This window comes from Carcharodon carcharias, chromosome 17, assembly GCF_017639515.1.
Source record: "Carcharodon carcharias isolate sCarCar2 chromosome 17, sCarCar2.pri, whole genome shotgun sequence".
In the NCBI taxonomy this organism is placed as follows: Eukaryota; Metazoa; Chordata; class Chondrichthyes; order Lamniformes; family Lamnidae; genus Carcharodon; species Carcharodon carcharias.
In genome coordinates this window covers 121,477,706-121,493,783 of record NC_054483.1, presented here as the reverse complement: position 1 = coordinate 121,493,783, position 16,078 = coordinate 121,477,706, and positions in this window count along the sequence as shown.

Genomic DNA, 16,078 nt, shown 5'->3' with positions numbered 1-16,078 from the left:
GAAACGAATCTGGTCACGTTGCAGGGATCGAAAGCCAGTTCATCACCTACAATTATCTTTATAAACAAAATTTATCAAGGAACAGAAATAGAATTATTTAACCCATGGTTGTAAAAACGGTCATTGAAGCTAAGGCAGGACAACTATGCAGTAACAGAATTTTACATAGCACAGGATGTTTAAGTATAATGCTTGTACTATCTGACTCTTTTCAGGACTGCAGATTAAAATGGACATTCCACTTACCAAAAGACACATGTCTGCTGGTGGTAAAGTTTCCCAAGCGTTACAGCCAAATGTTAATAAAAATCCTAACCTGCTAGGCAAAGCATAACTAGAAATTTTAAAAGGGGTCTTTGAGCCAGACCCCAGTACCTGATGAAAAATTGATTACATTTGAGCCTCATCCCAACAGAAATGATGAGAACCCCAAGCTTGAAAAGAAAACTGTCACAGACAATTCCAGTATACAAGATTAATGTGTGGATGGTAGAATGAGTGCAGAATGTATGCTCCCATTTCTCTTGCTTTCCCAGGAAAGCAGTATTAAAAAATGTCATCAAATTCCATTTTTTTTCTGTGTGGTGGAGGTGTGTCATGCTCAGTAAAGGCACTTATGTTATGAACTTTCATTCAATATGTTTAAAAATTGGACACAAACAAGCTGTTAATTAAGATGGCTGCTGCAAAATCATGTGATTTTTGACATTTGGATTTCAGACTTTATGAAGTCTCTAACAAATACCCAATTCCACAGCCATCTGAAATTCACACATCCCATTGTTTAATGATGGTCCAACACCAAAAGTCTGTGGAGTTCCAGCCTGCCTGTCTCTGTGTTTCATGCTGAACCAAAGGAAAGATGGCTCAATGGCCACTCTCAACTTTCCATTGTATCACAATGGCCTCCCACAACCAAACCAGACTGGGTGGGCCTCAGAAGTGTTAATCCAGCAGTCATATGATTGAACCTGGGTTCATAGGTCATACCCTTATTACCCAAGGATCAAACAAATCCATCAGAAGCATTAATCGACAGCCAGTCTGAGAACCAGACTCTGAAATTAGTTGCAAGTCATCAAGCAGCCAAAGTACTTATCCTGTTCCAGTTTCAAAGTTCACCTGAGAACCAACCTCTATAAGAAAACTCACAACCTACTTTGAACCTTTGACTTTACAAGAACCTCAATTCAACTTGAAATCATCGAACCACTCAAGAAACGATAGGCCTGCCATGTGGAAGATTGGAAACTGTAAATGAGAGACTGAATTAACTGTAGTCTGTAAAAGTGCACTACCATTAACTGTTTCCAATATTTGTTTGTGTGTGCACGTGTGGGCTTGCATGAGATTGAGTTGGTGACATTGCGTTTATTCAGTGTGTGAGAACAAATAACCTTCTTTATTGGAAACTCACGAAAGCCTGCTGCTGAATTATTTAATTGACATACACAATCCAAGGGTGAGAAAAGACACATTTCTTTCCACAGAAAAGAACCAGATTACGAGATGTAAGAGCATATATGTTCTGTCTGTGACAGAATACATAAAGATCAGAAAGAGCTTTTAATGATCTAGTGAACATCAAATACTGGTAGCCCAGTCATCCGACACATACCACTTATATACAGCTTATATAATAAGTTGCAACATTGGTTTATATCACAAGATAGCTCATTCATCTGAAAAAAGTTAGCCCTGCCTCTCATTGCAGCATTTAACTGTTTCCTAAATAATTTGACTAAACCCCCACCCCCAACCCCTTGTAAGTCATTCTTTGTGTGAAGACAAACTTTCTGACATTAGTTCAAGTTTGACTTCCACCGCTCCCGTTATTTTACTGTCACAATATAGTTGTGTCTCAGAGTTATCTTTTTAAATTTACAAAAATAAATCTCTTCATGAAATCCTTTGTTGCCCCTCCCAAAGCTGAAAAGTCCAAGATTTTTTCAATCAATCCTCAACATTAGTCTTCTCACACCTGGACCATTCTTTTAAAATATTGATAACTTGAGTGGCATTTACCTTTAATACATAATCTGAATTTTAAGATGCTACTAGCAAAGTAAAAATTGATACATTTTCAGTTTCCCAGCTTCATGTTTCTGGCGTTCATATCTAGACACCCTTTAGTCTAAAATTGAGAAAAATGTGATCGTATATCTCAGCACCGAGCATTCCTGGGTCAGGCACAGGACATGTTATTGTACTTTGGTGTTTGCTTAAAGTATTCCAGTGGTGTAGTATTCAAAGGGAGACCGGTGATTTCCACTCACCATTTCAGCCTTTCTTTATTAGCGCCAACACTCCAGTCTAAAGATGTAGAGCCACAATTCCCACTGCTAAAAAAAAATGAGGCAATCTGGCAGCCTGCTTCCATTTTTAAATAGAAATGTCACCGTAGCTCTTGGGATCCCAAAAAATCTGGGTCAGTGCTGCTATCAGAACAATGAAGGTCAACTCTTTCACAGCTGATGGTGGAAGAATCCTGTGGATGCTGTCAGCTGTGCTCTTCTTTTGCAAAAAAAAGTACCTTTAAGTGAAGGCTGAAACTCCTTAAAGAATACGCTTTCAATCATTACCTCTGAATATCAGTGCCTATTGATTGTAACATATCTATTGCACACACCATTCTTATTGTTGCCATGTATGGGACAACTGTATTAGTTCCAATTAATACATCATTCTGGGCCTTTCTTATGTTTGGGACAACCGGTTTGATTCCAATTAGTACAACACTCTGGGCAGCTTGTACTGTCTGCCCAGGAGCTGAACTGAAACAGCCCAAATTCATTTCAAATATTATCCGACACTAGTCAGAAAGAAAAGGCTTATATCCCATTAGTCTGGTGCCTATATAAATGTAAACCTTGGAAGTGAAAACTATAATTCTATTTCTCTACACCGCTCTATTGATTCTAATGATCCATGCTAATCTGACTCTTTACTTCAATTGCCTTCATTCTTTGTAATAGATATAAAGAAAAAAAGTAAAGCACAATCCATTGTCATATCACATGAATAACTTTCTTCAAGACTACATTTAAAAAGCTCACAGAAAGGGAAAATATTTCATCAGAATCCAACAATCATATCGAGACCTCGAGTTTAAACATTGTACATGAAGAAGAATCATTTTAAAATTCTTTGGTTTAAATGAGGAGGCCTTTGATCAGAGGAGAAAACACTTCAGCCTTCCATGGCTAATTTCAATCTCAGGAGGCAGGCTTAAGTTTCCCCCAACTTCTTTCCTGAATGTGTCAAGCCACAGTTCCAAAAATACCAGCTGTCCTCCTCTAACACCTCGACCAAGTAGCTGTTGCTCATGTGTGAGAAAGTGAGACTAGACTGTACATTTTTTCAGTGTTTCCAACTGTGGATTATCACTGCCGACATGATCCAGCACTTGCCAGCATTTATACAGATGTGCAGTTTCCAGCAGGGGTCACTAGATAGCAATAGGAAGGAGAATGCCAGCTGATTTCCTCTGCTCAAGTCAATAAGGCCAACTGTAGCATCCAAAATTCTGCCCGAGCTGAGATCAAGTAGTCAGTGCAAGCCAGCAATTCAGCTTGGTACCTCCCTGTTCGGCACAGTTCTGTTGCACACCTGGCAATATGCTCACCAAATGAAACGTATTCAGGAGTAATTTTTAAAGGCAATCATGTTAAAAATTGTTGTTGCAAAATTATAGCAGAAGGCTGTTATTACTTTCATTACATTATGAAACCAGGTAAAGAGACTGGAGATGGTCACAGAATCAGAAGTACATAACTGTGATGAATTTACTATTCTACAAGTGACGGGAGGCATATTCAGAGGTATTACAAGGAACAATAATCTTCATAACTAATCTTCCTTAACAACATTATAAGCCTAACAAACAATATTACATGAAAATTCTTTATTGAATTTAAGAAACTGCACCTGATGCCATGCCAAAAAATAAACAAACCCCACCCACACTTTGGGCTTTTTCAGCTCCATTTAGTACTTTTGGAACTTTGGGCTGAATTTTCCCCACATCAGGGGCGAAGTTGAATAACGGGCGTGCACAGGTGCGCTTCGGATCGACACCCCCTATCAGGGGCACGATGCCATTTTACGTGGGCGGGCGAATTGAGGCCCGCTCAGTGTGACGTTCACACAGAAGCGCTAGGTGGGGGGAATCCCAAAATCTAGAGTGCGGTCTTTCACGCATGCGCACGAAAAAATGCACTCGTCTCCCTGAGGCTAAGTGCAGCATCAGGGAGATCGGCTCTAAATTTAAAAAAGCTAAAAATAGATAAGTAAAATTTCCCTAACATGTTCCCTCATGTGACAACGTCACATGAGTTGGGACATGTCCATAGTTTTCACAAAAACTTTATTAAAATTTTTTAAAACCTACATGAAACCTCATCCTGCCTGTGGATGGGATTTCAGGCTTTATCTAGTTCGCGCCAGGGCTCCTGGCCGACTTGCTAACCTTAAGGTTGGACGGGCAGGTCCTTTAATTACATAATTGACTCTGTCAATGGCCTCAATTGGCCATTGACAGGTCGGCAGGCATGCAGCTGATTTTGCTGCGCTCCTGCCTTCCTGAAAATTTAAATGGGGTGCAGTGACGTCGGCAGTTCCCCCCCGATGTCACCGCGCATCATTTTACGCGTGGGCGAGCGGGCCCTGCCCCTGCTTGCCGGTGCATAAAATCCTGTTGGTTTTATCTTGATTCTAAATTGATTTTAAAACTTTTCAAATCGCCCTGAAATCTGTTAGTTTCCAGGTATTTGGTGTCCCTATATAAATAACACATTGAAGATGCATTGCCAAGCGCTCTGCTTCCTCAGTGGAAAAAGCAACCTGCCTATGTATCTGCAGATTACTGGCGAACACACCGAACACAAAATGTCCCATTCAAGTATTGCAGCCGGTCAATGTAGCCAATGGAGAAGATCAACAGTAGCAACCATCACATTGTGGGCACATCCTGGCATCCAGTTATTGCCTTTTTTGGAGCGCAGTCTATCATATAAGACCATAAGACTTAGGAGCAGAAATTAGGCCAATCGGCCCATCGAGTCTGCTCCGCCATTCAATCATGGCTGATAAGTTTCTCCACCCCATTCTCCCGCCTTCTCCCCATAACCTTTGATCCCCTTACCAATCAAGAACCTATCTATCTCCGTCTTAAATACACTAAATGTCCTGGCCTCCACAGCCTTCTGTGGCAATGAATTCCATAGATTCATCACTCTTTGGATAAAGAAGTTTCTCCTCATCTCTGTTCTAAAAGGTATTCCCTTTACTCTGAGGCTGTGCCCTCGGGTCCTAGTGTCTCCTACTAATGGAAACATCTTCCCCACGTCCACCCTATCTGGGCCTTTCAGTATTCTGTAAGTTTCAATCAGATTCCCCCCCCCCTGCCACCCCATCCTTCTAAACTCCATCGCGTATAGACCCAGAGTCCTCAAACGTTCCTCATATGTTAAGCCTTTCATTCCTGGGTTCATTCTCGTGAACCTCCTCTGGACCGTCTCCAGGGCCTATACATCCTTCCTAAGATACGGGGCCCAAAATTGCTCTCAATATTCTAAATGTGGTCTGACCAGCACCTTATAAAGCCTCAGCAGCACATCCCTGCTTTTATATTCTAGTCCTCTCGAAATAAATGCCATCATTGCATTTGCCTTCCTAACTACCGACTCAACCTGCAGGTTAACCTTAAGAGAATCCTGGACTAGGACTCCCAAGTCCCTTTGCACTCCAGATTTCTGAATTCTCTCCCCATTTAGAAAATAGTCCATGCCTCTATTCTTCCTACCAAAGTGCATGACCTCACACTTTCCCACATTGTATTCCATCTGCCACTTCTTTGCCCATTCTCCTAACCTATCCAAATCCTTCTGCAGCCTCCCTGCCTCCTCAATGCCACCTGTCCCTCCACCTATCTTTGTATCATCTGCAAATTTAGCCAGGATGCCCGCAGTTCTTTCATCTAGATCATTAATGTATAAAGTGAAAAGTTGTGGTCCCAACGCTGACCCCTGCGGAACTTCACTAGTCACCGGCCCCCATCCTGAGAACGACTCCCTTATCCCCACTCTCTGCTTCCTGCCAGACAGCCAGTCTTCTATCTATGCTCTACCTTGCCTCTAACACCATGGGCTCTTATCTTACTGAGCAGCCTCCTGTGCGGCACCTTGTCAAAGGCCTTCTGGAAGTCCAAGTAGATAACATCCATTAGCTCTCCTTTGTCTAACCTGCTCATTACCTTCTCAAAGGATTCTAACAGATTTATCAGGCATGACCAACGTCAGGCTAATCGGCCTGTAATTTCCCGTCTTTTGCCTCACTCCCTTCTTAAACAGGGGGGGTATCATTAGTGATTTTCCAGTCCGCTGGGACCCTCCCTGATTCCAGTGATTCCTGAAAGATCACCACTAACGCCTCCACTATCTCTTCAGCTATCTCCTTCAGAACTCTGGGGTGTAATCCATCTGGTCCAGGTGATTTATCCACCTTCAGACCTTTCAGTTTTCCTAGCACCTTCTCTTTGGTAATGGCTGCCATACTCACCTCTGCCCCCCGACTCTCTTGAACTTTGGGGGTGTCACTCGTGTCTTCCACTGTGAAGACTGAAGCAAAGTACCTATTCAGTTCCTCCGCCATTTCTTTGTTCCCCACTACAACTTCTCCAGCGTCATTTTCCAGCGGCCCACTGTCCACTTTTGTCTCTCTCTTACCCTTTATATATCTAAAAAGAACTTTTGCAATCTTCTTTTATAATACTGGCTAGTTTACCCTCATATTTAATCTTCTCCCTCCTTATTTCTTTTTTAGTTGTCCTCTGTTGGTCTTTGTAGGCTTCCCAATCTCCTGGTTTCCCCTGCTCTTCGCTGCATTGTATGCTTTCTCTTTAGCTTTTATGCTATCCCCGACTTCCCTTGTCAGCCATGGTTGCCTCATCCTCCTTTTAGTATGCTTCTTCTTCCTAGGGATGAATTTTTGCTGTGTCTCCCAAGTTACTACCAGAAACTCCTGCCATTGCTGTTCCACTGTCTTTCCTGCTAGGCTCATCTCCCAGTCAATTCTGGCCAGCTCCTCCCTCATGCCTCTGTAGTTGCCTTTATTCAACTGTAATACCGTTACATCTGATTCCAGCTTTCTCCTCTCAAATTGCAGGGTAAATTCTATTATATTATGGTCACTTTCTCCTAAGGGTTCCTTCACCTTAAGCTCCCTTATCAAATCTGCCTCATTACACATCACTAAATCCAGAATTGCCTGTTCCCTAGTGGGCTCCACCACAAGCTGCTCCAAAAAGCCGTCTCGTAGACATTCCACAAATTCCTTTAATTGGAATCCAGTACCAACCTGATTTTCCCAGTCTACCTGCATATTGAAATCCCCCATGATCACTGTAACTTTGCCTTTCTTACACACCTTTTCTATCTCCTGGTGTATCTTGTGCCCCACATCCTGACTACTGTTCAGAGGCCTGTACATAACTCCCATTATGGATTTTTTACCTTTGCGGTTCCTCAACTCTACCCACACAGATTCTACATCATCTGACCCTACGTCATTTCTTGCTATCGATTTAATTTCATTTCTTACTAACAAAGCAACCCCACTCCTTCTGCCAACCTGCCTATCTTTTCGATAGGATGTATATCCTTGAATATTTATCTCCCAGTCCTGATCCCCTTGCAGCCATGTCTCCATGATGCCCACCACATCATACCTGCCAATTTCAATCTGCGCCACAAGCTCATTTACCTTATTTCGTATACTGCGTGCATTCAGATACAACACCTTCAGTCCTGTATTTCCCATCCACTTTCTCATTGTCATCCTTTTATGTGATGTGCTTGAAGTTAGTTTCCTAGCCCTTTCCAAACACTCTGTCCTATTTTGTGTTCTGGAGACTTTAATAGCCTCTCCTGGGCTCTCCTTTCTTTTCAGTTTTTTTCATAATTTTCCATGAAGTTGAATCCACGCACCCCCCCGCTCCCCCCCCCCCCCCCCCCCCCCCCCAACGCACACACATACCCTAACCTGCTGCTTTGTTTCCCATTAGTCATACTGCTTGGAGTTTTTCCCTTTCCTCCCCCCGACTTTCTAGTTTAAACTCCAGTTGACCACCCTATTTACCCTTTTCGCTAGAACATTGGTCCCAGGGTGGTTCAGGTGGAGACTGTCCCAACAGTACAGATCCCTCCTGTTCCAATACTGATGCCAGTGCCCCACGAAATGGAACCCCTCTTTCCCGCACCACTCCTTTAGTCACGTGTTTATTTCCCTTATTCTCATGTCCTTATGCCAATTTGCACATGGCTCGGGTAGTAAGCTGCAGATTATAACCCTTGAGGACCTGTTCTTTGATTTAGTTCCTAGTTCCTGATAATCCCCAAACAGGTCCTCTTTCCTAGTCTTACCAATGTTATTTGCCCCGACGTGGACCACAACAACTGGATCCTCCCCCTCTCCAATATCCTTTCAAGCCGGTCAGAGATGTCCCTCACCCTGGCACCGGGCAGGCAACATACCATGCGGGACTCTCAATCCTGCTTAGAAAGGAAGCTGTCAATTCCCCTAATTATAGAATCCTCTACAACTACCACTTGTCTTTTTGCTCCCCCCTCTTGAATGGCCTCCTGTTCCACGGTGCCATGGTCAGCTGGCTCATCCTCCCTACAGCCCTGTTCCTCATCCACACAGGGAGCAAGTACCTCGTACCTGTTGGTCAATGTCAAGACCTGAGGCTCCTCTGTTCCTGAACACAGGATCCCTCTAACTGCCTCACTTGCAGTCGCACCCTGCTGACCCTGACCACTGACCGGACTTGAGGTACTTAATCTACCGGGTGTGGCCGCCTCCTGATATAAAGCGTCCAGGTAACTCTCCCCCTTCTGGATGTGCCGCAGCGTCCAGAGCTTGGACTCCAGCTCATCAATTCTGAGCCGGAATTCCTCCAGCAACCAACACTTGCTGCAGATGTGGTCACGGCAGCTCGCAATGGGATCTGCCAGCTCCCACATCATACAGCTACAGCATATCACCTGCCCAGCCATCTCTACTTAGTTAATTAATTTATTAATTAGCTTTGCAGTGTTTTTTTTTTCAAATTTGGTGCAGATTTCCTACCAACCAATCAGGTCACAGCTTTCCTGTGACATCACTTTTTCAGTTTTGGCTTCAATTACTCTGTGCCCTGAGGTCATCGCTCCAGTGCTCTTCCCTCTGAGTCTGCTCCCTAGAGACAAGGCCGCAAATCCCCGAGGTAAGCTAGATTTTTGCTCACCGCTCCGGTGCTTCTCCCTCCGAGTCTGCTCCCAGGATTTACTCACCAATCAACTGCTTTTTCTTTAAAATCCACTTTCAGAAGAGTGTCCCTCACAGGTCTGGTGCACTCCTGAAGGCACTGCCTCTTCATCTCTTTTTTTGGTTATGAGGAGGAGGGAGGAATGGAAACACTACAGCAGTGTAATGTTTGGGGCTATTTCGTTCTTTGACAGTGGGTCCTCCTCGATTCCCTCCTGAGTTGCGGTGGCTGCGATGACTTCTCCCAAAATGCTTCAGTCACTTCTCACCAGCGCCCTCTGTTGGATGCCCTTCCTGCTGTTGAGTGCAAGAGTCCTTCTCCTCGGTTCCCTCCTGAGTCGCGGTGGCTACGATGACTTCTCCCAGGGTAATCATCAATATGAAATTGGCTCTCGCCATTTTGTGGCACAGTGTATTGGAATAGCAACATGCAATGCCTCCAAATATCACAGTATGGAACTATTTAGTTCTGAATTTCACTACCCTACGTCCGCCATTCAGCCATGTACACTATTGATACAGTTTTGCTTTCTAAAACTTAGCCACTGCACAATTCACACCTCAATTCTGTTTTCAAGTTAAACCAATTTACCAATTATTGATTTAATCTCAGCAAAAAATAAATGTGATCTTTAACATGAGAGACATACGATGACTTGGTGATTGTACCAGGCACAGAACAGTACCTGTGAACTGACGTTTATTCAGTGAGCTGGAGCTGCTTAGTCTCTTCTATGCTTAGAAATCGTGATTGGTGCACATGGGCTTAAATCAAAACAGGGTATTCAAATTTTATTTATTGAAATGTGATTTCAGTAAATGGTTAACAAGTTAGATTACTAATTAATGAATTAAGCAAACTTTCATTCCGACTCAACAATTCACGTTCCTGTAAATATATGTATGAGAAATTTCTAGGAATATTAAAGAAAAGCTGAACATATGCATTGATATTAAAAAAAGATATTTCTCTTAGAATCTGCCTGCATGAAATTCTTGACCCCCAACTTTCAATTTCCCTTCCTCCTGATTTCTCTAGTCAACAGAATGGATAAGTAACCCACTTCCAGCCTCTGCCTATGTATTTCCGTAATCAACCACACTAATGAAAACAGAGCAGGATTACTTCTCCCTACCCTATTGGAATCATTTTAGCTCCAGTCAGGGCCTCCCTGCCTCAACCCCTCCCCCACCCTCACCAACACCAACAACATGAGGTTTGCTGCTCACTGCAAAGGACATTGCAGCTATTCATTGCTGTCAGTGTATGCCATAAGTATAGCACCATTACACTGTCTTGTCTGATCTGGTTAATGTAGCAACATTTTTAAAAATTACTGATCAGAATCATACTTATGTTTTTTTCTCTTGTTTCATCTTGCAAAATATTAAAATGCCACAAATCCAAAGAAATCATTTTTCTTCAGTCCTATTTCAGCCTGTTAATCATAGCTGAACTGTGCATCATTACGGGAAAATAAACATTTTTTTGAGCAGGTTGGCTATTCCATATTCTCTCCTGGGAAAAATGTGGAAAGAAATTCTTATTTAAGAAAGAAAGTAATGGCTATCTTTAGTGGATTCTTGGTGAACAATATTTTTAGTATTTAATTATTTTAGTGCACAACTTAGGGTAAGAAACACATTAAATATAAAGGCAGGGAAGATGGCTTTGACATTCCATGAGGGCTCCCTTAATCTGCTGCTGGCAGCAAATCAGCAGAATCTCAGAATTGGAGAGGAATCAATGAAACCCAGCTTTACATGGGGTCTGTTGTGTTTTATGTCTTGTAGATGTAGAGATGTGATTCACTCCACGTAATATGTCTGCAGGATAAGTTTTATTCAATGCTTTAAAATGTCTGCTCTCCTGCTTGCAGTTCATTGCTTCAGTTTTTCTCTTTCTCAGTCTCACACCCAGACTTAACTAATCATACACAGTGAACAAGGAACAGATACCAGACACGCATAATCAAACACAGGGTCCTGCTGATCTGGCTCCAAGGTTAATTTAGGAGGAAACCCTGAAACATTTTCAGCCCACAATATTTAAGGTCACATTGTAAGAAAGTAGGAGCTCATCTGACGGTTCAGTGAGCAAATTAACTGCAGATATGTGCTGAGAATGACCATGAATAAATCTCCAGTCTGTGCTAAAATAGCCAATCTCAGCTGGGAAGAGGAATTACCTCAATAATCTCAGCATGCTTAGGGGGCCTTTTGCAGTAGTTTACTCCTGATGACCATCCCGTGATCTTTCCTAAAAACGGTATGTGTTGGACAACAGATAGAGCAACTAAGGCCTTTGAACTTCCTACACCTTCATTGGCTGACACCTGAAGGATAGCCATTTGGACAAGTTATTTGAAGGGTGATGGAACGTATGAACATGTGCTCCACATGAAATTACAATGGGAAAAGAATTTAAGAGAACAAAAGAGAAAGTTACATTTGGGTATTTTAACGTTATTAAATATTCATGGAAGATATCTCAAGTTATGTATCCTGTTTCTAGATGCAGGAAGGCCATGATATTCTAAGACAGGATGTGCATTTACAGTACCATTTAGACACTGACAAACAATGTCATGTTGACCTTACAATTCATTGACATCTCACATTACATTATATGTAATGGGTTCCATGTCTACTTTTATTTTTTTTAATAAACTTTAACAGATAAGGATCTAATTGCTGATTACTGAATATGATTCATGGATGTATTTTTGCAAAACCAGCTACAGGACAACCTTAGCTAAATAGGCTATTGTTGCAACAGCAGTGCTGATAGACAGAATGATTTGTAAGTCAACTGATTTATACCCACTTAAAGGCTGTTATGGCAACTGGAACTGGTTTGTATAATATCAGAAGGTAGAAGTGCTGCGTGTGTTTTTGAAGCAAAGGAGCCGATCAGTAAATCTATTGCATACTGTTTTCAAAAGACTGACATGACACATGGGTATGTTAAACAGATTACTGATCTAAGCTATGTGTTTTGTTTTAAGGAAAAATATGCATGTTGTTCCGTTTTTTTGTTCATCAAATTAAACATTAGAATTCAATGTACTGGATACTCGTATACAGATGGTAGTAAACAGGCAATAATGGGATTCACTGCTCACTCACCACAATGAAACAGAGTTTAGCTTTATTTTGAATTGAGTCTGACAAGTTAACACAGCACCCCGTGGTTCAACATATATCAATATTCCACAACATTGTAAGGTACATTTCAACATTGTTTTTACCTGCGTACAACCCACTGCATTGGTAGATAATGTGCTGGCAATTAAGCATAAAGTGCACCAGCCAGTTTATGATAATCACACGCTGAAACATTTCAGTTTCCTCCCAGATTTGAACACAATCCACAGGTACACAAATAATTTATGCTGCCACAATTGCCTGGTTTCACAGAAAATTGAAACACTCAGTTGTGTGTGGCGAGTACAATCTGGTTAATATGAATAAGGAGTCATATTCCATATGTCTCACTTGTACTGGTATGTTGACCATAACAATTATATAACCTGTACTTCTTTTATTCTTTCACAGAATGTGGATGCCTCAGGCAAGACCAGTATTTATTGCCCATCCCTAATTACCCCTTGAGAAGGTGGTCATGAGCTGCCTTCTTGAACTGCTGCAGTCCATGTGGTGTAGATACACCCACAGTGCTGTTAGGGAGGGAGTTCCAGGATTTTGACCCAGCACCAGTGAAGGAACAGCGATATATTTCCAAGTCAGGATGATGTGTGTGGCTTGGAGGGGAACTTGCAAATGGTGGTGTTGCCATGCATTTGCTGCCCTTGACATCTAGGTGGTGGAAGTTTTTGGGTTTAGAAGTTGCTAACAAAGGAGGTGAGTGGCCCTAACTGTAATGATAGAAAAAAATTGCAGATACATTGATGTTGTACAAGTTAATGCATGAAAAAGTTTGAAATGCCTCATTTCTAATATTCCATCAGTATAGTGTCTGATAAAATGCTTACGCTTCACTTGGCATTGTTTCTGATAACTTAGAGTTAGAAATCTCCCTAGCTCATTATAATGGAACCCTTTAATACTGCCAGTATACTTGCACCCCGGTTTGATTAACTTTGTACATTTCTTTTTATATTTCATAATTATTTTACATTTTAAATGTAAACATATGAAAATATAGTCATCTTAGCAGAGTGGCAGCATGCTGACCTCTGAGTCAGCAGGCACGTAGGCTGACATTACTGCCCTAATTAACTCAAACATTCTACCTGTAATATGTGGTGGGATGCTGGTTACATTGGATGTTCCATTAGAAATTACAGTGCCTAGAGAAGGAGGATTTAAGATAAAACTAAAGAGGAAATTACATTCAACTATTTCAAAATGTAATTAAATATTTATGGAATAATGATTTTTTAACATCATGTCAAGTTATGTATCCTGTGTCTGAGATGCAGGAAGGCTATGATATTCTAAGACCTTACAATTCATTTTGACATCTCACACATTGGGTGCCAAGTCTACTGCTATTTTAAATACAATGGGAGATTCCACTTTCCTGTTTCAGAAGAAATTCAGAGTATTACTGAATTACAATTAAAGAAAAGGTGAAAGCATAATATTAGCCTCATAAATCATAGTCAACATGGATTCAGAATGAAAAAGTAATGCGCTGTTACAATCCCCTTAGGGACCAATAACTTTTAAAAAGATACTTGAATTCCAGTGACTGACTGAAAAGATCACACAAGATTTCAAGGCCAGAAATTTTAGCTCGGCGGATGGGCCTGATCGAGCATGAAGTGACGCATGACAATGTCAGCTGAGCGTGCCAACGTCAACACGCAGTTACGCAATAATTCCGTCGGCATATGCGTGCCGGAACCGGCAGCACGCCTACCGACAATTAAAAGGCCTATTAAGGCCATTAAGTTCTCAATTGTCCTTAATTTTTCACTGCCCATTGCCGCTCTCTCCCCATACCCCTTGACACACTTACAGTCTAGAAATCTATTTCCTTTATAAATATATTCAATGACTTGGCCTCCACAGCCTTATGTGGTGGAGAATTCCACTATAATTGCTTTCTATGGACTCTTCTCTCAAAACCCATTCCCATGACAACGTGAATCACATAAGCCTTTTAGCTATCCTCTAGATCCCAACTCTATTCTGTCTTGGAATTAAATAGACAGTTTAAAGTGTTACTATATATATAAAGCCTATTAGGGAGGTGTTAGGAACCTCCCTAATAGTCTACCCTCAGTCAGCACTGGTGCTCTTCCCATTGTCTATAGTTTTTCCCAGTAAGACAACCTGGGCTGCTCTTTAACCACCAAGCCAACCAGTCTTGTTGTTGGGCAGAATTCAAAGCAGGTTGCATGACACCTGTCATTCCTCCATTTTACCTTAAATTGTGTACTATAAGGAATATATCTTTTTATTTATGTTGAACTGTTGTAAAGAACGTATCATTTTATTTTCTGTTGAACTGTGAATTACAACTACAATGGCTGCAGGTTGAAAGACATGTCCACTGGAACAGGTTGAGTGATATATACAGTGTTGCAGTCCTGGAACAGAGTATGCCATCAAAGATGGTGCCAGAAAGGAGTCCTGGACCAAGGGAGCTGCCTGACAACAGCATTTTCATTGGCTCCTGACCAGGCCGCCAGGTTTTGTGTTGGGGCAGTGCAGCTGAATAGCTCCTATCCTGAAAGGAACAAGACCTAAAACCTCTTTCTCCTGTGTGTGAAAGATTCCAGTGATTCCACAATAATAGCTAGCTGGCTTTTCTTCTTATGTCTCTGTAACCTGTCTCTGAAAGCCCCTGTCAAGAGGCCATGGGGAAACTCACTGTTAGAGACATTGAAAGGCAAGTACTCAACCAGTGAACTAAATACTGAAAGTACTGGAAGACCACCTCGTGTCATCAACAAGGACTGAAAGGAATTTGGAAGGATCAATCAAAACTAACCCATCGAATCCTATGCTTCGGATTGGTGCTACTGAACTGTTTTATCCTACCCTTAAAATCCATGTTTTTGTGTGTCTTGTATGTGTGTGTACAGGGATTTAAAAAGGGGGTAGAGTTTAGGTTATAGAGTTAGAAATTAGTAGTTCATATTTCTTTCTTTTGCCACTGGTTAACGACAGTTTGTTCAATAAACAATTATTTACTTATTAAGTTTACAAATCTGATGCTCATATTTTGTTAATTAAGTAGTTAGGCAGAATTGAAGCAATCTGGTGGTTTGATCAAACTTTTTCACGTTTGTCATGGCTCGGGGAACAGTGGGGCTTGATATTACAGCGCACTATCCCCAGTGAGTCATGATGGTACCATCTATAAGATGCAGTACAAGAATTCACTGAGGCTCCTTAGACAGCACCATCTAAACCTATGATCACTACCATCTAGAAGTACAAGGGCAGTAGACAGATGGGAACACCACCACTGGGAAGTTCCCCTTCATGTCGTTTACCATCCTGACGTGAAAATATATTGCCGTTCCTTCATGTTGCTAGGTCAAAATCCTGGAACTCCCTCCCTAGCAGCACTGTGGGTGTACCTATACCTCATGGACTCAAGAAGGCAGAAGGTTCAAGAAGGCAGCTCACCACCACCTTCTCAAGGGCATTTAGGGATGGGCAATAAATGCTGGCCCAGCCAGTGATGCTCACATCCCATGAATGAATAAAAAAACTTTTTCCTTTTAATTAAATGGACAATCCCAAAACATTAAGAACTTATAAACTTCACATTTGTAACAGTGTGACCAAC